The sequence below is a fragment of the Eptesicus fuscus genome, chromosome 14, assembly GCF_027574615.1.
Source record: "Eptesicus fuscus isolate TK198812 chromosome 14, DD_ASM_mEF_20220401, whole genome shotgun sequence".
In the NCBI taxonomy this organism is placed as follows: domain Eukaryota; kingdom Metazoa; phylum Chordata; class Mammalia; order Chiroptera; family Vespertilionidae; genus Eptesicus; species Eptesicus fuscus.
The window spans coordinates 49,021,314-49,047,065 of NC_072486.1; the positions used below are offsets into that span (position 1 = coordinate 49,021,314).

The 25,752-nt window shown below is 39.7% G+C and overlaps 1 protein-coding gene and 1 pseudogene across 1 annotated transcript in view; both read right to left on the reverse strand.

Annotated features, from left to right (window-relative positions):
• The window catches only part of CNTNAP2 (contactin associated protein 2), a 1,332,959-nt gene that overhangs the window by 1,039,408 nt on the left and 267,799 nt on the right, over window positions 1–25,752 (reverse strand). The gene's annotated exons all lie outside the window — the stretch shown is intronic.
• On the reverse strand, window positions 8,652–9,298 carry LOC114227190 (jun dimerization protein 2-like; annotated as a pseudogene).

A 25,752-nucleotide genomic window follows, 5' to 3' on the forward strand; every position in this document is an offset into this window, starting at 1 on the left:
AAAATGACTGAAGGCTCGACTGAACACCAGAAGTCAGTCCTGCCGTCAGTGCTGGGTTGGCAGGACAACCCAGCACTGACTGCCACACTGCAGGTGCCTCAGTGACCCAGCATTGACTGCCGAGGGAGCTGTGATCAGGCCCGGACAGAGGCAGGGAGAGAGCAGGGTCTGATTGCAGCCTCCGTGGCAGTCAGTCCTGCAGTCAGTGAACATAGGGTCAATTAATATTAAGTGAACATAGGGTCAGTTAATATCTCTTTGAGAGGAGTTAAGGATATAAAGTACAGTGTAGAGCAATTACTTCTATTATTTCACATAAAACTCTTTTCAACTAAGCTATTTTCCTTTATTTAAAATGTATCATTATTGTTGAAAGTATTACAGGTGTGCCTTTGTTTTAATCTCTTTTCCCCATTGATTTCCTCCACCCTGCATCCGCCCCTTCCAGGCCTTCACCAGACTATTGTCTGTGTCCATGGGCTATTCCTATCTAATATATAAAAATCTAGAAATATTTAGAGAAAGTAAAATAAAAGATATGCCAGGTAAATGTTGAACAGAAGAGCTGAAGTTGCTGCATGAATACTGGATACAGGCTTGAAGCCAATACACAACTCATGAGATAAAGTTAGTCATTGTAACATAACAAAAGGTTCCTTTCACTAAAGAGATAAGATGGTTCCCAATACTTATACACATAATAGAACAGTGTGGGGGTTCAGAATGATCCTCACTAAGATGTGTCTCAGTGGTATGCAGATTTTTGAGCTAAGGGCAATTTTAGCTTCAGGCTCAAGTGAAAATTCTGCCCCACCCTTTAACTACCTAAAAAAAATTGAATTAGAGGTCTTGCCCATAATAATTCATTATCCTATACTAGAGGCCCGGTCCACAAAATTCATGCATGGTAGGGGGAGGGGGGTTTCCCCTCAGCCCAGCCTGCACCCTCTCTAATTCAGGACCCCTCAGGGGATGTCCGACTGCCGGTTTAGGCCCAATCTCTGGGGATCGGGCCTAAACCGGCAGTCGGACATCCCTATCACAATCCGGGACTGCTGGATCCTAACTGCTCACCTGCCTGCCTGCCAAATTGCCCCTAACTGCCCCCCCCTGCTGGCCTGGTCACCCTCAACAGAAACCCTGCCAGCCTGGTCATCCCCAACGCACCTCCCATTGGCCTGGTCACACCCAACTGCCCTCCCCGCTGGCCTGGTTGCCCGTTACTGCTCCCCCTGCCAGCCTGGCCACCCCCAAATGCCCCCTCCACTGGCCTGGTCACCCCTAACTGCACCCCTTGCAGCCTGGCCACTTCTTACTGCCCCCGCCGCCATCCTGGTTGCCTCCAAACAGACCCTCCCCGCCATCCTGGTCACCCCTCACTGCCCCCCTCTGCCGGCCTGGTCGCCCCATGTATCCTGCTGCTCGGGCATTTGGTCGCCCCTCACTAGCCCCCCTGCTGGCCTAGTTGCCCAATGAAGCCTGTTCTGTCATCCATTCGGTTGCGATGGTCGCTTAGGCTTTTATATATATAGATAATAAAAGGCTAATATGCAAATCGACTGCACAGCAGAACAACTGGTTGCTATGACATGCACTGACCACCAGGGGGCATATGCTCAATGCAGGATCTGGCCCCTGGTGGACAGTGTGCTCCCACAGAGGGAGCACCACTTAGCCAAAAGCCAGGCTCATGGCTGGCTAGTGCAGCAGTGGTGGTGGGAGCCTCTCGTGCCTCCGTGGCAGCACTAAGGATGTCTGACTGATGGCATAGTCCCATTCTCCAGGGCTCCCAGACTGGAATAGGGTGTATTCTGGGCTGAGGGATCCCCTCTCCGAGTGCACTGGGCCTCCAGTTACTTTAGAATCACAATACTGCCTCTGAATTTGGGGTAAGGGTGACAGAAGGAGACTTGACTTTGGGTGATGAACACAATACAATAGAATTGTACACCTGAAACTTGTACAATCTATTAACCAATGTCACCCTAATAAGTTCAATAAAAATGAAAAAATATATAATAAAATTAAATTTAAACATTAAAAAGAAAATCTATGTTCTTCCTTCAAATCATTGATAGATTTTAAATTCTTTAAAAATGTTTACCCCATTATATCAAATATTTGCATTTTTAAAAAATAGTTTAGAGAATTCCTGCATTCTAAAAAGTTCAGAAAAAAAATTTAATTTTGACATTTAAGTTATAATTCTAATAATCCGTTCTTTACTGTCAATAAAAAGATTTTCTTAATCTACAGAATTCTCTTCTCTGAGACTATGAATCATAGAAGTTTATTTTACTATGGGGGAAAAACAGCCATTCAATTTTGGTTTCTGCTGGCACTGCAAAGCCAATTAGACAGGAGCTTAATCAACTATACTGTCCCAGATGAATTCCAAGTAAAATATCTTTATCATCGGGGATGAAAGATAAAAGGGAGAAAAAGTGGAATCTGACAATGATAATCCAGTAGTTAGTAGATATCACTTTTTTTTTCTTGAAAAGTTCATAAGGGAAAAGTCAGAAGGAAGGGATAAATTCTGAATTCTCGAAAGTAAATCGGCACTCAATTTTATATCAGTGACAGATGAACAACAACACATCATGGTTTTATACACCTTCAATATATATTAATTGACAAAACATATTTTCCATTCATGTTCTCTGAGCTTAGATAGAAGGAAGAATTTATCCCTCCTTTATCTTCTCCTAAATCAAAATCTATATTCAGTTTTAGGTACAGAATAGTGACTTATGCAAATGTTGATGTCTCTCTTCCTTGCATTTATAACAAAGAAAAAATGACAGAAAGGATGGGAATGTTTTGTTTTGTTTTTTTCTTCAGTCAGTCAGTCCTAGGATATTAACAAAAACATGAAGGTATGCTATTCAAGCCACCAAGCCTCATCTTACAATTGTCAGTGGTCAGTGGTTAGTGAAAAAACTGACAAAATGCTTTGCAACTCAGTTTTCTCTCATTATATAATCAAAAGTAATTTTTTTTTCAATGGGTTATTTGCTTTCACAACATCAGTGTGTGGCTATGATCTTAGAGTTGACCTTGAAATTACAAAATTCCTGGAGATAATTTATGATATACAATGTATACATAAACACACACCATACACTTTTAAGAGAGTCTGAGGTATTGAAACACCCAGAATTTAGTTTTATTTCCTACAAAAATACATTAAGATTTTATTTGACATCTAAATAATATGTTGTGGTTATTTGGGGACAAGCCACCATTTTTCGCCCCATTACCCTGATTGCTTATCACTCCCTAGAATTAAGCTTTCTGTGCAGTGATTAAACCTGCGTGGTGTAACTGTTTAAGCAATCTGAACAACAATAATAGCTAGTCAAAAAGTGAATGCAAAATCACATAGTGATTCCACAGTTCTGTTTCTAACAATAACTCTGAGAACTGGTAATGTGCCCACTTCATCAAATAACATGGTAGAAAGCTTTTTTTTTTTTTTTTTTTTTTTTTGTTACATAGTCTACTTTATAAATTTGGATAAGATATCTTGGAGAAGTTTTTACCATCTAAAGATTTTAATATTTAAAAACCTTTGTTATGTTTAAAAAACTATATAATATACTAGAGGCCCAGTGCACGAATTTGTGCACCAGTGGGGTCCCTCGTCCTGGCCTGTGGAAGCAGGCCCAAACCAGCTTTCCAACATCCCCCGAGGGGTCATGGATTGCGAGGGGGTGCAGGTTGAAGTACCCCACCAGTGCATGATCAGAGCCAGGGAGGGACACGGGAGGTTGGCTAGCCGGAGTGGGACCATGGGAGGGCTCTAGGGTGTGTCTGGCCTGTCTCACTCAGTCCCAGTCAACCAGACCCCAGCAGCAAGCTTACCTTCCAGTTGGAACATCTTCCCCCTAGTGGTCAGTGCATGTCATAGCGAATGGTTGAGTGGCCTTAGCGTATCATTAGCATATTACGGTTTGATTGGTTGAACGGTTAACAGGCCAACCGGACACTTAGCATATTAGACTTTTATTATATAGGATGCTTATTGTTAATAAGAAATTAAAAAACATAATAGAAAATGCCCTAACACAAGAGCTCACCAATGTTAATGAGTAATATATTGGTGTGTATCCTTCTAGATTTTATACATTTACTTATCTATCTAATTTATGGAATAATCCATTAATTATATGTGCATATATGTGTGTATATATATGTGTGTGTACATAAACGCATATGTACATATATATGAAAGAGGGAGAGAGAGGAGAATGTCATTTCATTTGGTTATATTCCAAAATGTATAATGATAGCTCAATATTTATAATGTAGGAAACCTCTATATTATAGCTGATTAATATGTTTTATTGACCTTCATGCACCAAGGTACACATACCCTTTACCCAACTTCCTCTAACATTAACATTTTCCACAACCTGTACATTTGTCAAATCTAAGACATTAACTTAGGGATAATGCTATTCACTGAAATACAGACTACCTTTCACAAATGTCTTTTTTATTTTCTATTCTAGGATCCAATCAAGATTCTCACATTGCATTCAGTCATCCCGTTTCATCAGCCTCCTCTAATCTGTAGCATTTTCTCAGTCTTTCTTTGTCCTTCATAACTTTGACCCTTCAAGAACTACCTGTCAGGTATTTTGCAGAATCTTCCTCAGCTTGGGTTGGTATGAAGTTTTTTTTAGAACTAGACTAGTGTCTCTGTTGTTTAGGAAAAACACCACAAATTGTGGTATCCTTCTTATCATCTCCATCAGGGCAAGCACAATTTGAACATGACTTCTCACTAGTGATATAGATGAGGGTGATGTCTGCTTAATTTCTTTACTGTAAAGTCACTACTTTCCCTTTCTGTATTCTTTCCTGTGGAAATTAGTCACCATAGCCCAGCCCATAATCAACGTAAGGGGAATTAATCTGCACCTCCGGGAAGGGGAAGTGTCTACATATATTACTTGGAATTCTTTTGTAAGAAAAGTGTGTTCTATTCATTCATTCATTCATTCATTCATTCATGCATTCATTCATGCATGCATGTATTCATTCATTCAATTATTTATTTATAGCATTACAGATTTATTCATCTTCATTGCATTCTTTGAGTTTAATCCAATATGTCATTGTGTTAAAACCATTCTAGCTTTAGCTGTTGGGAGTTCTTTCAGATGGGTTCCTCTATACCTTGCCTCCTCCTGCTCCTCTGCCTTCACCCCTCCTCATTTCTCTTCTCTCTCTTGTCTTTCTCTCACTTTTTGGCACTTCAAGATTCTCCAAGCTCATCTTGCATTTCCCCTTCCCCAGATCTGGAATCAGCCATTTTTCCAAGGAGCCCCTATCCTTTTACAGAATAGTCCTGAGGAGCCAGCAGGTTTTTGTTTGTTTGTTTGTTTGTTTGTTAATTTGCTTTTGATAAAGCAAAGGATACATTTCCTACAAATAAATTTAATTGTTATGCATCTCTATGATATATTCATCCACACAAATAAATCAATTACTGAAAGAAATAAAAACTTATAATAAAATGTTTCTTAGTAATCTATTTCACAATTATTTGCTATGATTTGAAACACTTTTCATTTTAATCAAATTTTTTTGCATAAACCATGAGTTTTGAAAACTAATAATTATTATTTATTCAAGGGATTACTGATTACTAATTAAATACATTAAAGTACTACAACTGCTCATATATCAGAGGTTTTAATTGTCAGATCAAAAGAATGAGAATATTAAACTACATTTTTGTGCTGATAGGGAAAATTCATAACATTCTTATTTGACTTGGTAATATGTACTTGACAGACATTAACTCTGGCGAGACACCGTCTATCTCATCTCTTCTGCACAGTTAGGATCTGATCCTTTTCTTCTAACCCACTGCTTCTTATTTCAATAAAGTAGTATCTGTGGTTTAGACCTAAATAAATAGTTAAATAGATTTCAAAATGTAATAACAGCTCATTTAGAGTAACAGTACCAAATGAGCCTTCTCTAAATCCTTTTATCTATTTATCTATTCACCTATTTATTTTAAGTTTTATTGAATTAATTGGGGAGCTATTGGTTAATAGGATTATATAGGTTTCCGGCATACAATATGCAGGTTTCATCTGTATATTATATTGTGTGTTCACCACAAAGTCTCCTCCCATCACCATTTATCCCCCCTTTACCTCCTTCTACTTCCCCTTTCCCTATTCCCTCTGGTGATCACCATACTGTTGTCTATATTTAAATCTTTAAAAATGATGTAGAGAGTCTGAAAATCACTTCTACTTAAAAAAAAAATAAGGAAAAAAAAAACACCTTAAAAGCCCTTTCATGAAGGTCAGTCTCTCATATTTTTTGCAATATTTCTCCTTACAATGTGTTGTTTTGCTCTTAAGTGCTTGACAAGTCATACTAGAATAAGAAGAATATCAGAGGAGTCTGAATTCATTTGCCCATAAAATTTGGACTTCAATATCTAATTACCCAGATGACTGATTACATGGACCTTTCATAGGCATATCTAACTCAACTTGTCCAACACGTAATTCTTTCCCTGGCCCCAGTGTTCCTGTTCTCAGGACAGAGATCTGGGACTTTATTTAGCCCCTCCCTTCCTCACGCACCTACCTTCAGTCAGTTCACTGTCCTGTGAAATTCAGCATGTCTATATTTTTCAAACACAAAGCTTACTTTTTACATGTATTACCAACAGGTTACCACCATCTCACACACTGGCTATTGTATTAACATCATTAATGGACAATTTCCATCTCCCAGTATAATTTTCCTTGAATATATCCTCCACACAGAAAGCTCTTTCCAAAATAAACTTTTTTTTTTTTCTGAAAGCTCTTCAGCATGACTTGCAAGGCCCTCAATGGCAGACCCCCTGCCTTCTTCCACACCCTCATATTTTAGTTCATCTTTCTCTTTATGTGTTAATGACTGTGAAATGACTAAATCCCTTGCTAACTTCACCTAGTGCCTTCCCTCATGCTACGCTCATTTCCTTGAACAGCTATTTTAAAAATCTAGTTTAACATCCCTTAAGCCTCACCTACCAGAAAAACTTCATAGGAAAAACTTCATAGGAACAACAACACCCCTGCTTGTTGTTCCTGGCACCCTTGCACACATTTCTGCATCCCCTCTCATCTTATATGGAAACTAGAGGCCCAGAGCATGAAAATTTATGCACTGGGGGGGGGGGAGGGGTCCCTCAGCCTGGCCTGCATCCTCTCACAATCCGGGACCCCACGGGTAGGGTCACTAGCCCTGGCCTGAGATCAGGGCCTATCTGGGCTTTCCTTCCCCTGGATACTGGCAGCTGAACCCACCCCCGCCCCCACCGCTGCCACTGCTTGCCAACTGTGCAGTGCTGCCCCCCCCCCCCCCCCGCCACCAGTTGCCTCCCTCTGTGGGTGACAGGCGTGGGTGCGATCACTTGGCTGGTCTGGGCCTCCCTCTGTGGGGTGATCGCTGGCCGATCCACACACACACACACACACACACACACACACACACACACACCACAGCATCGCTGGCTGGTGGCCTGGGCATCCCTCTGTGGGGCAATCAATGGCGCCCCCCCCCCCAATCAATCACCCCACAGAGTAAGGCCCCGCCCACCTGCTGCAGCGCCACTGGCCGGGTAGCCTGAGGCCCCCTCCCCTTTTTTTTTCAGTAAAAGCAAGTAAGTAAGAGTTCTGTATTACTGAGCAATACAGAACTGAGTACTATGAAGGGTTTACCAGAATGGAAATGCACCGCACCCCTGCCCCTGCCATCCCCAACACCCAGAGACTACAGTACTTAGAAGTTACACGCAACAGCCATAACTGCTGAATATATGTTTGTAACAAACAAACCATAGCATATTTATACTGTATCACATCGAGTGATTATAAAAATGCATTTATATATTGCTTGTATAAAATCTTTTTTTTTTTTGTAAAAAATATTAAAAAAAGAAAGTATAAAAAACATGTGCAGTTGAAAGCCCTGCCAGGACAGCCAGTTTGTAAACATTCAGTGAGTATGTGCTTTGAAAGGGCGAACTTGCCTCATGCCCACAGCAACTCCAGCAGGGCTGGTGAGGATGCACCCAGGCTGCTACTCTAGCAGGACTGAGCTGGACCATGGTGGCTGGGCACAGCAGGGCCTGGTACTGAGCCCTTCTCCAGCCTTGCATCAGGATCAAGGTCAGGGTCAAGGTCAGGGCTTGGGGCAGGCAGATTGCAGTTTCACTCTGAGTTCCATACTCAGTCTAAATTTGTTTGCAACTCATGGCTTTTCCTGGTTGCTTGGAGGTCTTTTGGGTGGGTGCCCTGGCGGAGAGGCCGGAGAAGTGCCCACAGCTATCTGGTTGGGCTTCTCTCCAGCCTTTGTCCTGCCTCCTGCAAGCCTGGCCCCAGGCAGAACAGGCCCCCCTCAGGACTTACTTTGGTCTCAGAGCTTGGTCTAGGTTTCATCAGCCTGGGGTTCTTCCCCTGGGGTGGCTAATCTGAGTTTCACAAAAAAACTTGGCCGATGCTGGCTGTGCTGAGCCTCATTGAAGAGTTTTTCATGCAGCAAGGAAGAGCCCTCTGGGACCCTCCTCCTCCTCCCTGTCCTCATCTCCTCTTTTTCCTCCTCTTCCTCCTACCAGCCCATGGTCACTTCTTCTCCAGCTGCTCCAGCTGTGGGTTGCCTTCTGAGTCGGGGGTCTTAACGCTGTCGGTCCTGACGATGCCATTGGGGCGATGCTGGTTGAACGACAGGATGAGCTGTTGCCACTCGTGCTTCAGCTCCTCCATCTGGGTTTTCAGCTCCTCATTCATGAGCTCCAGCCACTCAGATTCCTTCTGCAGAAACTCCATCCGCTCCATCTTCTTGTTCAGCATTGGGCTGCCGCCACTTAGTTCTTTTCTCGGTACCTTTTTCTCCGCTCCTCTTCCTCGTCTAGCTCACTTTTCACAGGTTGAGGCCTCTTGCCCAGTTTCACCTCCAGGAAGTGCAAAGGGGTGATCATGGCTCCAATGTTGTGGATGTCAGCGTATTTCAGCTCCTCTGAAGTCAGGGCCGAGCTGGGGAGTCCGGTCAGCGGGCCGAGCCCTGGCAGAGGGCCCACAGTCATGGAAGGGTCCGGGATCTGCCCAGGCATCGTAGCAGGAGGAGTGGCAATCCAGCTCTGCAGAAGCCTCGGGCGGAGGCAGCGATCCGGGGCCTGGGCCAGGCTGCAGGCGCCTTGCCCGCTCAGGAGCCGCCATGGCACCAACCCGCCCTGCAGCATCCACCTCCGCCAGCGCCTCCCGTCCAACATCCCTCCTGCAGGCTGTGGCGGGCAACCTGGGTCTCCCTCTTTGAGGCAATTGATCGTGGGGCTCTACCTGCCTGCCTCATCTTCCCTAACCACTCGCCTGCCTGTCTGATCACCCCTAACCTCTTGCTGGGGGGCCATGGCGGTTCTGGTCTCTGGTCTTTCTGGTTCTGGTAGTTCGGCCATTTCAGTCGCTGGGCTTGTATTATATAGGATGAACTCTCTATTGGACCAATTTCCTCTGGGGACTTTAAGCTTTCTTAAGTACTGACTCTGCATTGTTCCACCTTGTATTTCTGGCACAATAAACACTTTTTAAACTGATCTAAACATAGTTGGCAGAAGAAAATTCTATTGTTCTTATTTTCCTTCAAAACCATACCTAGTATAATGCAGGCTACTCTCTAAGGGTGCAGACGTAGGCATGACTTAGTGGCATGCATTTATATAAATATTACCACTGTGGGGTTCTATATGAATACACAGTTTAAAACATTAAATATTTTTTACTATAGTCATACTGGATTTATTTGCTTAAAAGTAAAAGACTAAAATATTTAACTTTAGCATGAGTTTAAATACAAAATATACGTTTTCCTTTTAATATATTTTAAAAAAACTTACCTATCTCAGACTAAATTTACTAAGTTTTAGGGACATTTAAACCAAGAATTTTACCCTAACTTGAGATATTTATTGACATTTTATATTATTCAATGGAGAACAAAGATAAAGGAATCAGACATTCATGAAAGCCCCCAGAATGCCTTTTGATATGAATTATTCCTAACAGTAATTTCAGCTGTTTTTTTTTAAACTACTATCAGTTAAGCTTCTGTTTCCTGTTCTATGTAAAACATTGTTTGTATTGGGGCCACATTTTAATACTACATAGGCTAAAATATGGCAATTTGATTTAGGAACTTGTTTCTGAGGCCCTGCTCGCATGGTAATTTACATAATACTGAAGAAAAGATAAACTGTCCACATTAGTAAGAGGGGGTGCTCCACAAGTGCTTAGGAAGCTTTGAGTTTATGCAGGCGATGTAGTCCATTACGGCTTCACCTTATTTTCGGTTTAATTTCACATACCTTTGGGTGATTCTTCTACGTCAACTATAAAATACGATTCCTTAAGCTCAGAATGTATACAGATTGTGACATAATGTACTCTCTCCTGTCTGCTACAGTGGTTGGGTCCTGTCAGGTAAAACACTAAACGGTACTCTGTGGCCCAGCCATCAACACACCTTGCTGACTTGGGCACTGGAGGGAATCGGATTCACTGTGAATTTTGGTGTGTTATCCATTACTTCAGGACACACGCACGCCCACTGAGGCCCTGGTGAGCCGGCTGGATTAATTCATTTTCCGTGAATGAGCAATGCAGATAACTAATCCTGACAGGGCTAAAATAATTGGAAGCTCCTGAAATTACAACTTCAATGCTCAGAGGGGACAAGCAGTTCATACAAATCAGTGATGCTGTCTCATAAAAACCATTGATCTGCCTTTCACTTTCTCCCTTTGATAAAGATATGGGTAGCAGACAATGTTATCCTTAGTTAAAAAATCAACAGGGAAAGATGCTAAGTTACTGGCTTAGAAACTTGTTGATAATAGAGAAACTATTGATAATAGAGAACAATAGGACGGGTTTGGGATATTTTGGGTATACAGGAGGTAGTCGTTATCCACCTGTGGCAAACTGAAGCTATGCAGCAAATCTGGAGTTATTCAAGCATTCAGTATTGTTTGTTTTTCAATTGTCATACAATATTATTTTAGTTTCAGGTGTACACGCCAGTGATTACACATTCAATATTTAAGGAGGGTCAGAAACCCAACATTTTAATGAAATCTCCCAAATTTTTCATGTTAAACAGGCTGAAATCTAGTACCCCCAGATATGGTTTATGTTCATATTTCTTTAAACTTGAATACTGTAAAATATAAGACAAAATGAATCATAATGTTCAAAAAATTAAAGTTTCCATCATATAATTTACCTTTGAATTACTGCAGTAAGCAACTGCAAGAAATTTTATTTCTCAAAAGGGAAATTCTCTAGAAAACATGTTGGTTAGTGCAAAATGAATAAAGATGAATGTTTAAGAAAAAAATTAATGGTATCATATGATCCAAAGATATATTTATCACCCTGAGATTTGAGATATAAGAAAACTTTCTAAAAAGGAACATTTTTTTTTTAATATATATGTATTGATTTCAGTGAGGAAGGGAGAGGGAGAGATAGATACATCAATGATGAGAGAAAATCATCAGTTGGCTGCCTCCGGCATGCCCCCCACCAGGGATTGACCCTACAACCCAGGCATGTGCCCTGACTAAGAATAGAAATGTGACCTCTTGGTTCATAGGTGTGGATGCTCAACCACTGAGCAACACCAGCTGGACAAGGAAATATATATGTTTTTAAAAGTATTAACAATTAACAGGTACAGCCGATCCTTCATTACTGTCAGAAATTGTGTCTGCAAATGTCCCTTCTCACTAAAATGTACTTGTAGTCCCAGCATCAACACTCATGGTGCTTTTGTTATCATTCACCTACAGCTGCAGAGAGACACCTGAAGCTCACATTCCCAGCTGAGGTCGAACAAGGCAATGTCCTGCCCTCTTGTGTCAGTTCTCATCCTATAAAAACATGTCCATTCGTGATCTATTTAGGGCCACATTTTATTTATTTATTTGTTTGTTTATTTTGCATTTTGGGGGCTTTTTGTGGATGTTTTCACTGTTCAAGATGTCTCTCTCCCAAGCATGATGCTGAAGTGTTTCCTTGTGTTCCCAAGCACAAAGAAGCTCTTATGTGCCTTATGGAGAAAATATGTGTGTTAGATAAGCTTTGATCAGGCATGAGCTATAGTGCTGTTGACCTTGACTTCAATGTTAATGAACCAACACTATGTTCTAATGAAGGTGCCGTTAAACAGAAACACAAACAAAGCAAGTTTATATATTGATTGGATGAAAAAAATGTATGACCAGATGTTGCAAGAACCCAACCCTACATTTCCCCTAGAAGCAATGGTTCTGCATTTGCTTACTCAGTGTTCATGGCAGCTTTAAACAACAGAGCTACTGTGAATAGTGAGGATTGACTATATTTACATTGCATTCATTTCTTTCAACAGGAAAATAAAGAGCCATCTCAAACTACAAAATTATATGAATGTGAAAGTATGATAAAGACATTTAAACTATCCTGAGAAAAATGATCAATAAATTGCAAGTATCTTCAGAGATGAGCATAATGCCACCTTTAACAGACACACTCCTTTGTTTTTTGCCACGCTGCTTGGACAAGAATTTGAGAACATGGGACTTACCTGGGGAGTTTACAAAGGCAAAGCTCAGTCCTCACAGGCTTACCGCAACCAAGCTCTGTGGATTATATATCTCATTATCATTCACTAAGCACTTTGTCAATCCAATGTGAGCAGTACATTAATGTTGAAGGGGTTCAGAACATGCCATCCAAACATGACTCTTTGGTTGAGTATTTTGAGCTGCAGGCACCTGAGGAAACCTGATTCAGGAAGGGCTCATTGATCTCCCCATTCTATCTCAAAGGTCATAAATCTTCCCATGAAAAAAGTTCCCTCCCTGCACCAAGGAAGAGAATGACAACATTCTTATCATCAAAACTGGTGCCAAATGGGAGTAGGAACCTGAACAAACAAATCTACTAAAATCACCCTTATCTTCAAGTAGTTTCCCCCTAATATTTTCTAATCACTGTCTCAATTAATTGGCTCAAGCCTAAGCCCCATTTTCTTGCCACATCCTTATAATTTATTCTTCTTTGTTTAAAAAGGAATATAAGATTTTGGGCTTAATGGTTTATTTGGGTCTTCATTCGTCTTCTGAAGACTGCCAGGTACACATAAAAAATTTATTAAAATTTGTATGCTTTTCTCCAATTAATGTCATATGCCAGTTTAATTTTCAGGCCCAGCTATAGGACCTAAGGGCACAAGGATGTTTTTCCTCCTACACATTATGTAGAATCTCACAGATTTCTAGGAAAATCTCAGAATCCTAGGAGAATCACAGAATCCAAACCACACCATCATCCATCATTTCCCATGAGGTATGGCCCAGAATTTCCTTTCTTTTTTTACCAGTTGAACATTGCCTGCTTTTTCTGGCCTGATTGGAAACAAGCTTCTTGAAATTTGCAGCACAAAAATAAAGATATCATTGAATCTAGTAGAATGGGGAAATTAGCCAGTCTACCCTCTAGGACCTAAATTACTTTAAGGTTATAAATAAACTTGAAGTTGATTTCTTATATTTCAAAAATTTTAGATATTGTCCTGTATCATTTATACTTTGAATTTCTCTGCCTGACATACACCAAGGGTTTCTATTGATGAGATCTCACATTTTCTTTTGAATAAGAGTTGAGCTATTGGAAATATGTAAAACCTAGATGTGAAGTTGGAGAATTTTGCAGCCTCTAAAAGAGGATCATTTTAAATTCAGAAAATGTAAGGGCAGACAAACATCACAAATTCACATTAATTTTAGGAAAGTTTGAGGTGTTTTTGGGGGGTATTAAGAAAGAAACTGAATTTGGAAGTAGGACACATTTGGATACATTGCCTACACATCCTATTTTCAACCCTCTGCATTTGACATTTTTTACAGTTTAGGTCAATCCTAACAATTTATGCACCTCTCAAGGCATGACAGATATAACACTGTTACAAGTGCTATTTATAGCAGGGCGGTTAAGTCCTTAAAATGTCAATGGTTGAGTTTCTCTTAATGTAGACCTAGAAGCAAAGCACAAGTCTTCATTCTAGGGAGATAAAGGGCATGCTGAGGCAAGAAATTTATTAGGAAATTAAAGTGATGTCAGCTTTCTCATGACCCAAGAAGTATGTAGTTGAACCAATAGCATTGTGACCATCCATTAGGCTTCAGGAGAGCACTGGACCTGAACACACAGACCTCAGACCTGACCCCGGCCCATTCCTGTAAATGAAGGAAGGGAACAGATCATCTTAGATCCCTTCGGCTTCACAATTAAGCATCTCATACTCAAGCTTACAAAGAACCATACACTTATTTCATTTTGGATTTAAATCAGGTATTAGATGGTCAGAATACTCAATTTTAGGCATAGTCCTATTTCCTGATTAATTTGGAGCTGGAAATTCCCAAAGGCAATTTTAAACATAAAATCCACAGACATTGAAACATTTTCATGGGTGAGTACTTTGAACAGTTAAAATTGAACAGTCAAAATTTGCAAAGTAGAGTAAAAATATCTACACTCTAAATAATGCATGTTGTTACTTTTAAAGAAAACAAATGATAATCATTTATTATACGGAGGCTTCTATAAGTAGAACCTAACAAAAGATTTATAATGATAGGTTAATAATTAATTTATATTCTTAGTGTCTTGATAATGTTTAAGCAAACACATAATTAGTAAGAATGAATTATTTTAATTCTAGAACATGGGAGTAAAACTACTTATCTGGCTACAGTAATGCAGGGCCAATAAAAATGAATGCATGACCTTGCACAGGTAAAGAAATCTGGTCACATTCAGCTAGAGTCTGTCACATTTCCTTCTCCTTTTGCTAGTATTTAATCTAGCACAGCAGCACAACTTGTGTTGTCATATCAAAGAATGATAACACATATATATTTTCTTTATTAAAACAAAATGACCTGGAAGAGAGGGACTTTGTGTCATTAGGAGAAGTGACACAGAGATCTAGTTAAGACACAGACTTAGTTCATACTGCCAGGTTCTATTCCCCGCCCAGTAGCTATGTGATCTTCAATAAGTTACAAAACTTCTCCTAAACCTCAATTTCTTTGATCCTCAAAAAGTGAAGGTAATTACATAGTGTGCTTTATAGAACGATAAAGATTGAATGAGTTAATACATGCAAAGCACTTAAGACAGTATCTGGTACATTGTAATCTGCTAATGAACATTAGCTTTTATTATCATATATTAAGTTTTTGTTCAATTTAATTTGCAATAATGGATATTCTCACTCTCTAGGCAATGTTGATTCAGGCCTGGATATACAACCAGGTCATATTTCTACACTAGAATTAATGGATTTAGGACAAATTAGAGTGCCATGCTTGGTGACTCTAGGGCCCACCCTACATTCTGTTCTCTCTATATATTTAAATATATTTTTACTGATTTTCAGAGAGGAAGAGAGAGATAGAAACATCAATGATGAGAGAGAATCATTGATAGGCTGCCTCCCACACGCCCCCCACTGGGGACCTAGCGTGTAACCCAGACGTGAGCCCTTGACAGGAATCAAACCCCAGACCCTTCAGTCCACAGGCCAATGCTCTATCCACTGAGCCAAACTAGTTAGGGCTGTTCTATATTTTTGCTACCTTCACTGATGTAGCTTATTTTGCTCATAAATAAGGAAGGCTACAAAATATGGAGAAGTAAAGAGAAATTGAAATAATAAGTAATTGAGCCTGCTCTGTTTCTTCTCTTCAGTGTAACAATTAACATTTCAGGTCAAACAAAACTTTTGGAGGTCCTCTCACTATAACCTGAGAAACCCAAGGTGCATGGGAAGGTCTGAGGTTTGTCCAAACAACTTCAGATAACGATGTCCAAACTGAGACTTTAACCCAAAGTCTCACCTCTGATTCTCTTCACAGAAGCATTGATTAAGTCATAATTTCTTTATAACCCATACATTTGCTATCCAGGAAGCAAATAGTATTTATTGAATATAGGAATTCACTACCATAGTATTGGATTGAATGTTATATATTTAATGTAACCTATTTTTGATACACCTAAAAATTACCAAATTTAGTTAACTCCAAACCAAAGTCTATACTTATAACAATGCCTAGCTTCTGGTTTTTATACTTTATGACTAAATTTGATAAGATTTTGAAGTGCTCAAGAGGAATAATATGTCTCAGTTGCTATATTGTAATGCTATGGTTAAAAATATATTAGCTAATCAAGTTCAAATAAAAGAAAAAGTAAAAAGTTCAAGACATATGTGAGAAAAGGCAGACAAAATTGTTTTCCACACTAGTTCTGTGGTCAGTGATGGTGAGTGCTATTTACAAAAGGTTTTATACACAGCATTGGAAGGAAGGCTTGTAAAGAGAGCATTTATAGACAGTGATGAACAGAATGAGAAAAATACACAGCCTAGGATTATTGGTGGAGACAACATAATCAGAAGAGACAACTCTGATCACTCTAAACTCCTAGGTAAGTGGTGATGGTACAAGATGCTGAAGAAGTGAGAGACCCAGAAGGAGCAGAGAGGTTGGAATAAAGGTATATGTTAGCTGGGAGACAAACAGCTCTGTCTGCAAGGGCAACAGCTTGAGTAGTATGTCTCTTGGGGGTCCTGGTAGAAACAAAGATCCTGTTGAGCCACACAGCAAATGCATCCTGGGTGGCCAGCCTGGACCTTGGCAATAAGCTAGAAGATGGCACCTTGCTTTTTAAAACAGACAGTAGCTTTTGGACCTGACACAGCCTCTCAAGGCTCAATAACCAAACCTTTATATACTTTTAAAAATAACATTTTAGAGAATGCTTTTGCTTATAATCTTATTAACCTATGTCACCCCAATAAATTTAATTAAAATTAAAACTAAAACAAAACAAAAAATTGTGTGTTTAATCTGTAATTTCTAGTTTTCCAATGTAAAAACTCCTAATTTTAGAAGTTACCACAGAGAAGCTGTTATATTTATGCAAGAAATATTCTTTTTTTCCTGCTAAAGTTTTACTGCTCCATAGAGATTCTTTTCATTTTCCAAAATCCAAGTGAAACTCCTTTTTCCAAAATTTGGAAAAAATGTTTGATAATTTTATCAATCTTTTCCTCTTGAAATTTAGAAAAGTTTTGGAATATTAATTAGGAGAATAAAGGTCAAAGTCCTGGGGTTAAGGAGATTCATGAATCCAAATAAGAATTTTTGTTTACAGTCTAAACTCTGCTCTAAAAATGTGTTGCAATATAGTAAAAAGATGACCATGTCCCTTTTGATCGTTTTTCTTACTAAACAAAGTACAAATAGCTATTGTTAAAATCTCCTAAACTTTGTGTTTAAATTGATCTTTCAATAATGAGAATAAAATGCTGTTTCTAGGATATCCATTTCATGCAGAATTCCTTTAAAACAATGGAAATGGACATTTCTCATTGGTGTCACCCCATTTAGTGATTGTCCATTCCCCCTTACCCATTCAACATGCTAACAGATACAATGCAAATTGTCTGATAAAATAAGTCCCACTGAGACAAGTATCTAATGATGCTAATGTTTTAAAAACTTTAATAGGAGCAGCTCTTGAATAGAACCTGAAAGAATAGCATGAGTGGAGCAAGAGTTCCTTAAGGCTTTCAGTTTCCACCATGTAGATGGCAAATGACACATTGGTAACAGTGAGAACAAACACAATACTACACTCCCTCTCAATGATAGCATCCCTCCCAATCACAAAAAAGGCAAGAATAAAATTAGTTCCAGTATTAAAATGGAACAATGGCAAAAAAATAGCCCTATCTCTAATTTGTTAAGTCTCTGTAATATACTTTACTGAGGTTTTGCCTGCACCTGCTTTGACAATGAACTTTTATCCTACTAAAGATGAAATCAGTTATTTCCCAGACAAAAAAAAATATTTGGTAGAGTTAGATAAGGGAGGGGGTCTGAGATTAATTATTTTCTATAGACATATCAAAAAGAGCATAGTCAAAATATGTTATTCCGTTACTGAGGACAAAAATAATAAATTGCTCTGTTATTTTCTCTTATCAGTTTCACTCTGTTGCATCTCTGTACCTATTTTCTTTTTTGTTGCCTACTCGTTTCGTTTCTTTAAACTCATCCTTATTCTTCAAACCTTTCCTCTCTCAAAACTCATTAAGCCAAGAGATATCCCCTTTTTTCCTATTTAAACAATGTGATTCAGTATTTTCATTATATTCCCATTAAAATGCTCCTTTGATAATATCCCTATTAATTTTTTAGACTATATGCCATTGATTAGTATTAAAGTTGAAAATGATATAATGGATTTTTTCAGGAAAACTGCTTTTGGTGACATGCCTCATTGGATTTCTTACCATTTCAAGTTGTGTTTAATGGGGCTCCAGGGTTTAAAGGCAAATGCATTTGGGAAACGTGACTACTGTTTGACTTACAGAGCTGCTGTGTGTATGTGGTTGCTACATAATTTTACAGAAACATACAGGGCATCTGGGTTGTAGATGCAAATGTTTTGCTTGCTGCTATTGATCATTTATACCTCTGATTACTGGATCAGAGAATGACTTATAAAATAATTTCTGAATGACATAATGAGAAGCCACACACTTATAAAATGATTAGGCATAAAGAGAATTTAAAATGATAATCAGCTATGAAGGATTGGCTAGATGACATACAATAAAACTTTTATACATATAGGAATAATCTATGTATGTCTAGCTCTCATAAATAGTAAGTGTATGTTTTTAGGAGAGATGTCACCTACAGTACTATTTTCCAGCCCAAATAAAAGGGATAAAAATAACAACACTAGGAAATGAGTAACAAAGTCATTAAAGATGCTATTATTTTCAGTGCACATTTCTTAAGCAAATTTTTTTCTTAAATTGAAGATACTAACTTGACATTATATAATTTATTTAAAACAAAAATATGTTCCCTTAACTTTGAGAAAAAATAATCTAGATTTTATATTTATAAATGCTCAAATAGCTGAGTTAATGAGTAGCAAATAATAACATTATTTATAATTCATCAAGGTGAACTTGACTTGATGCATTAAATGATGTGGCTACAATTTGGCTAGCCCACAACCCCACCTCACAAAAAAGTACACTAACCTTTACTTTTAATCCTAAAATGAGACAGCCTAAGTGAAGCTGAGAACATCATTGATATATTTTCAAATTTAATTTACAAAGTATAAGTTTAGAAGGAGAAGTTTATATTAGTGTATGCTTCTCCAAGCCTCTAACAAGATAACATAATATTCCCCATATTCCAAACATTAGTTTGTCATTGGTATTGTTCTTTTAGAAGCAGATATTTATATTAAGAGTTGTAGCAGATTCAAGATGGTGGCCGACGGGAGTGCAAGCTGCAAGATAGTGTGTGAGTGAGAGAGCAAAAGGAGAGTGCATGGATGTGTGGGAAGTGTCTGTATTTGTGAGTGAGGAACAGCTATATTCCACAGGATTGTTGGGGACTGGCAGACCAGGCTCTCCTGGCCAGGCAGCCTCTACTACTGCTGAAATCTCTCCTGGAGCAGCCAACTCTGCCACAGAGACCGCACCATTTTGAAAGGGAGATCGCCTGTGATCAGAAGCCCAGCCTTACCTTCAACCAGGGAGACCTCAGATACCTCCCGGGACCCTACAAGCACATTGCCCAGGGACCAGCTGCCTCAGTTGCGAACCTGCAAATATGAGACTCCAGCTTCCCCAGCATAGGGTATCTAAAAAGTTTGTCCAGGGGTAGACAAAGCAGCACTGGATACATGAATGGGCCCTGGGCCTTCTCACAGAGTAGATAGAAGGAACAGCTGAATTGAACAACATCCACCCGGAATTGGTGAATTAAACACAGCTGGTGAGGCAATCCATGGATGGAAAGGTCAGAGATCGCCTAGAGCAGTGATGGCGAACCTATGACACGCGTGTAAGCACTAACACGCGTAGCCATTTCTGATGACATGCGGCCGCTGAAGTGGCCGCATGCCGAGGATGAAACATTTGCGAAATAATGTTTTTTTTCTCAAAGTGACACACTACCCGAGTTATGCTCCGTTTTTTGGTGAAGTTTGACACACCAAGCTCAAAAGGTTGCCCATCACTGGGCTAGAGAGAGCACTGCCTCCTCAGATTCAACTGGGTGTATGTTGTTTGGGTGCTTACTGTTTGCATTTTTTGGATTAGTTGTTGTTTGTTTTTTGCATTTATCTCAGAGTGTTTGTTGTTTGCATTTTTTGTATTAGATGTTGGTTTTTTGGAGTTTTCTCCCCATATACATATTTTTCCCCCTTCTTTTTTCTTCTCTTTATTTTCTCTCTTACATTTTTTTTTTCTTTTCTCAATATCATTTTTGCACTCTTTTCTCTCCCCTAATTCTCTTTTCTCTGGAGGTCACCTTTACTTGGGGTTATTGGTATCATCAGAAATATATTTGTGTTTGGTGCCTGTGTGTTGTGTCTTAAAATGTTGTATTTTGTGCCTTTAAGTCAACGCAGGAGAGAGAGAACTACATAACCAGACACCCTGAAAGAAGCAAACATGGGGAGACAAAGAAACAGCCTCCATATGAAAGAAAAGGAGGAATCACTGGAAAAGGAAGTAAATGAAATGGAAGCAAGCGATATGTCAGAGAAAGAATTCAGAGCAATGGTCATAAGGACGCTGAAAAGGATGGAAGACAAATTTAACAATATGTGTAAGAACAAAAGGAAATGAAGAAGAACCAAGAAGAAATGAAAAATGACATTGCTGCAATAAAGAACACAATAGAAAGCATCAACAGTAGACTAGAAGAAGCAGAGGACCACATTAGTGAGCTAGAAGACAAGGTAGGAAAAAATAACCAAGCAGAGCAGCAACTGGGGAAAAAAAAAAAAAAGTTAAAAAACAGGAGGAGAGCCTAAGGGAACTTTGGGACAACACAAAATGAAACAACATCCACATAATAGGGGTCCCAGAAGGAGAGGAAACAGAGCAAGGAATAGAAAACTTGTTTGAAGAAATAATGACAGAAAACTTCCTTGATATTGGGAAGAAGAAAATACTCACACAAGTCCAAGAAGCTCACAGAGTCCCAGACAAGATGAACCCAAAAAGACTGACACCAAGAAACATTATAATTAAATTGGCAAACACCAATGACAAAGTAAGAATCTTAAAGGCTGTCAGAGAGACACAGAAAGTTACCTACAAGGGATCTCCCATCAGACTATCTACTGATTTCTCAACAGAAACACATCAGGCCAGAGGGAATGGAATGAAATATACAAACTCATGCAAAGCAAGGGTATAAATCCAAGAAGATTGTACCCATCAAGGCTATCAATCAAAGTTGAGGGTGAAATCAGGAGCTTCACAGACAAAAAGGACTAAGGGAGTTTATTACCACCAAACTAGCAATGCAAGAAATGCTAAAGGGACTGCCATAAAAAGAAAAAAAAAATAGGAAGGGAAGAAGGAACACAGGCATAAAGAATAAAAATGGTGACAAACAAGTACCTATCAATAATATCTTTAAATGTAAATGGATTAAATGCCCCAATCAAAAGACATAGGGTAGCTGAGTGGATAACAAAACATGACCCATATATCTGCTGTCTACAGGAGACCCACCTCAGAACAAAGGACTCACACAGACTAATGGTGAAGGGATGGAAAAAGGTTTTTCAGGTGAATAGAAATGAAAAAAAAAAAGAAAGCTGGGGTAGCAATACTTATATCTGACAAATTAGACCTCAGAATGAAGGACATAAAAATAGAAAAGGAAGGCCACTTCATAATACTAAAGGGAGCAATCCAACAAGAATATATAACTCTGGTAAACATATGCACCCAATACAGGAATACATAAAAAAAAAAAAAATCTGGAGAATATCAAGGGAGAGATTGACAGCAATACAGTGATAGTAGGGGACTTTAATAGCCCACTAACACAACTGGATAAATCTTCTAAACAAAAAAATCAGCAAAGAAACATCAATCCTAAATGACGCACTAGATCAAATGGAATTAATTGACATATTCAGAACATTTCACCCAAAAACCACAGAATATACATTCTTTTCAAGTGCACATGGGTCATTTTCAAAGATAGACCACATATTGGGCCACAGGCAAAGTCTCTTCAAATTCAAGAAGATAGAAATCATATCAAGCATCTTCTCAGATCACAATGGCATAAAATTAGAAATCAACTACAGTAAAAACAATAAAAAATTAAACACCTGGAGGCTAAATAGCATGCTATTAAACAATGATTGGGTTACCAAAGAGATCAAAGAAGAAATAAAAGCATCATGGCAACAAATGACAATGAAAACACAACAGTACAAAATCTATGGGACACAGTGAAAGCAGTCTTGAGAGGGAAGTTCATAGCTCTACAGGCCTACCTCAAAAAACAAGAAAATATGGTAATAAATAATCTAACCCTACAACTCAAAGAGTTAGAAAGAGAGCAACACGAAAAGCCCAGTGTAAGCAGAAGGGAGGAAATAATAAAGATCAGAGTGGAAATAAATGACATAGAGAGAAAAAACAAACAAACAAACAAAACAAAAGATAAACAAAACCAAGAGCTGGTTCTTTGAAAGGATAAACAAAATTGATGAACCTCTATCCAGGCTCACCAAGAAGCAAAGACAGAGGACCCAAATAAACAAAATCAGAAATGTAAGAGGTGAAGTAACAACCAATCCCACAGAAATACAAAAGATTATGAAAAACTAGAGGCCCAGTGCACAAAATTCATGCATGGAGGTGGGGGGGTGTCCCTCAGCCTGGCCTATACCCTCTCCAATCCGAGACCCCTTGGGAATGTCCAACTGCAGCAACTGCAGGTGTAGGCCCGATCGGGATCCCTCTCAAAATCCAGGACCGCTGGCTCCTAACTGCTCTCCCCTGCCGGATGGCCTGATCGCCCCTAACCGCTCTCCCCTCCTGGCCTGATTGCCCCTAAGTGTTCTGCCTGCCTGCCTGCCTGATCGCCCCTAACTGCCTCTGCCTCAGCACCCATCACCTTGGCTTTGCCCTGAAGGACATCTGGAAGACATCCAGTCTGTCTGGTCTAATTAGCATATCACCCTTTTATTAGTATAGGTATTATTATCAACTCTATTTGAACAAAATAGACAACCTAGATGAAATGGACATATTCTTAGAAAAATACAAGCTCCCAAAACTCAATCAGGAAGAATAAAAAAAACCTGAATAGGCCGATAACTAAAGAAGAAATTGAAGCAGTGAGCAAAAATCTTCCAGTAAACAAAAGCCCTGATCTGGACAGCTTTACAGGGGACTTCTACCAAGCATTCAAAGAATAACTAAAACCTATCCTCCTCAGACTATTCCAAAAAATTCAAGAGGAAGGAACACTTCCAAGCTCTTTCTATGAAGGCAGCATTAACCTAATTCCAAAATCAGATAAAGATACCACAAAAAAAGAGAACTACAGGCCAATATCCTTGATGAACATAGATGCTAAAATCCTCAACAAAATTCTAGCAAATTGGATTCAGGATTATGTTAGAAAGATCATACACCATGACCAAGTGGGATTTATTCCAGGGATGCAAGGATGGTACAATATCCATAAATCAATAAATGTAATACATCACATAAACAAACTGAGAGACAAAAATCACATAAACATATCAATCGATGCAGAAAAAGCATTTGACAAAATCCAACATCCTTTCTTGATAAAAACTCTCAACAAAGTGGGAATAAAGGGATCATACCTCTACATAATAAAAGCTTTATATGACAAACCTACAGCCAACATCATACTCAATGGGCAAAAACTAAATTCATTTCCCATAAGAACAGGAACAAGTCAGGGATGCCTGCTTTTACCACACCTGTTTGATATTGTACTGGAAGTGCTAGCCATAGTGATCAGACAAGATGAAGAAATAAATGGCATCCAAATTGAAAAAGAGGAAGTAAAACTGTCCTTATTCACAGATGACATGATACTATACATAGAAAACCCCAAAGACTATCAAAAAACTACTAGACCCAATAAATATATTCAGCAATATAGCAGAATACAAAATTAACACCTAGAAATATATGGCATTTTTATACACCAATAATGAACTCACAGAAAAAGAAATAAAAAATAAATCCCATTTACCATTGCACCAAAAAAATTAAGATACCTAGGAATAAACTTAACTACGGAGGGTAAAAGACCTGTACTTAGAAAGCTACAGGACATTGCAAAAAGAGATAGAGGAAGATATACTAGTAAACAAATGGAAGAACATACCGTGTTAATGGATTGGTAGAATCAACATCATTAAAATGTCCATACTACCCAAAGCAATCTACAGATTCAATGCAATCCCCATTAAAATACCAATGGCATACTTCAAATATCTAGAACAAACTCTCCAAAAATTCATCTTGAATTAAAAAAAGACCCTGAATAGCCATAGCAATCCTGAGAAAGAAGAATAAAGTTGGAGGGATCACAATTCCAGGTTATCAAGCTATATTACCAAGCCACAGTTCTCAAAACTGCCTGGTAACTGGCACAAGAACAGACATATAGAACAATGGAACATAACAGAGAACCCAGAAATTGACCCAAGCCATTATGCTCAATTAATATTTGACAAAGGAGGCAAGAGCATACAATGGAGTCAAAACAGTCTCTTCAATAAATGATGTTGGGAAATTTGCAAGATACATGCAAAAAAAAAAAATGAAACTAGATCACCAACTTACACCATACACAAAAACAAACTCAAAATAGCTGAAGGACTTAAATGTAAGACGGAAACCATAAAAATCCTACAAGACTCCATAGGCAGCAAAATAGAAGACATATATCATAGCAATATCTTTACAGATACAGCTCCTAAGGCAATGGAGACTAAGGTGAAAATAAACAAATGGGACTATCCTAGCTAATAATAGAGCAATATGCAAATTAACTGTACCTCCACGACAAAAATGGCAGCCCCCATAGCCACAAGATGGCGTCGACCAGTACGCTCAGCCGGAGTCCCCCAGTCCCAGGGAGGGCTGCCGTTGAGAGCCGGGCAGCCTGGGTGTCCGGCTGGGAGGTGCCGGGGACCCCATGCTACCATCCCCTCCCAGAAGCAGCCCCCAGTGTCAGGCTGGGAGGCATCTGTCCCCCACGCCACCATCCCTCCCAGAGGCAGCCCGGGGTGTCAGGCTGGGAGGCGTCTGTCCCCCACGCCGCCATCCCCTCCCAGAGGCAGCACAGGGTGTCCGGCTGGGAGGCGCCCACGACCCCACGCTGCCATCCCCTCCCAGAGGCAGCACGGGGTGTCTGGCTGGGAGGCGCCCACGAACCCACGCCGCCATCCTCTCCCAGAGGCAGCACAGGGTGTCTGGATGGGAGGCACCGGGGACCCCATGCTACCATCCCCTCCCAGAAGCAGCCCCCGGTGTCCAGCTGGGAGGCGTCCGCAACCCCACGCAGCCATCCCCTCCCAGAGGCAGCACGGGGTGTCTGGATGGGAGGCACCCAGGACCCCACACTGTCATCCCCTCCTGGAGGCAGCCCAGGGTGTCTGGCTGGGAGGCTCCCACAACCCCATGCCGCCAACCCCTCCCAGAGGCAGCCCCCGGTGTCAGGCTGGGAGGCGTCTGTCCCCCACACCGCCATCCCCTCCCAGAGGCAGCCCG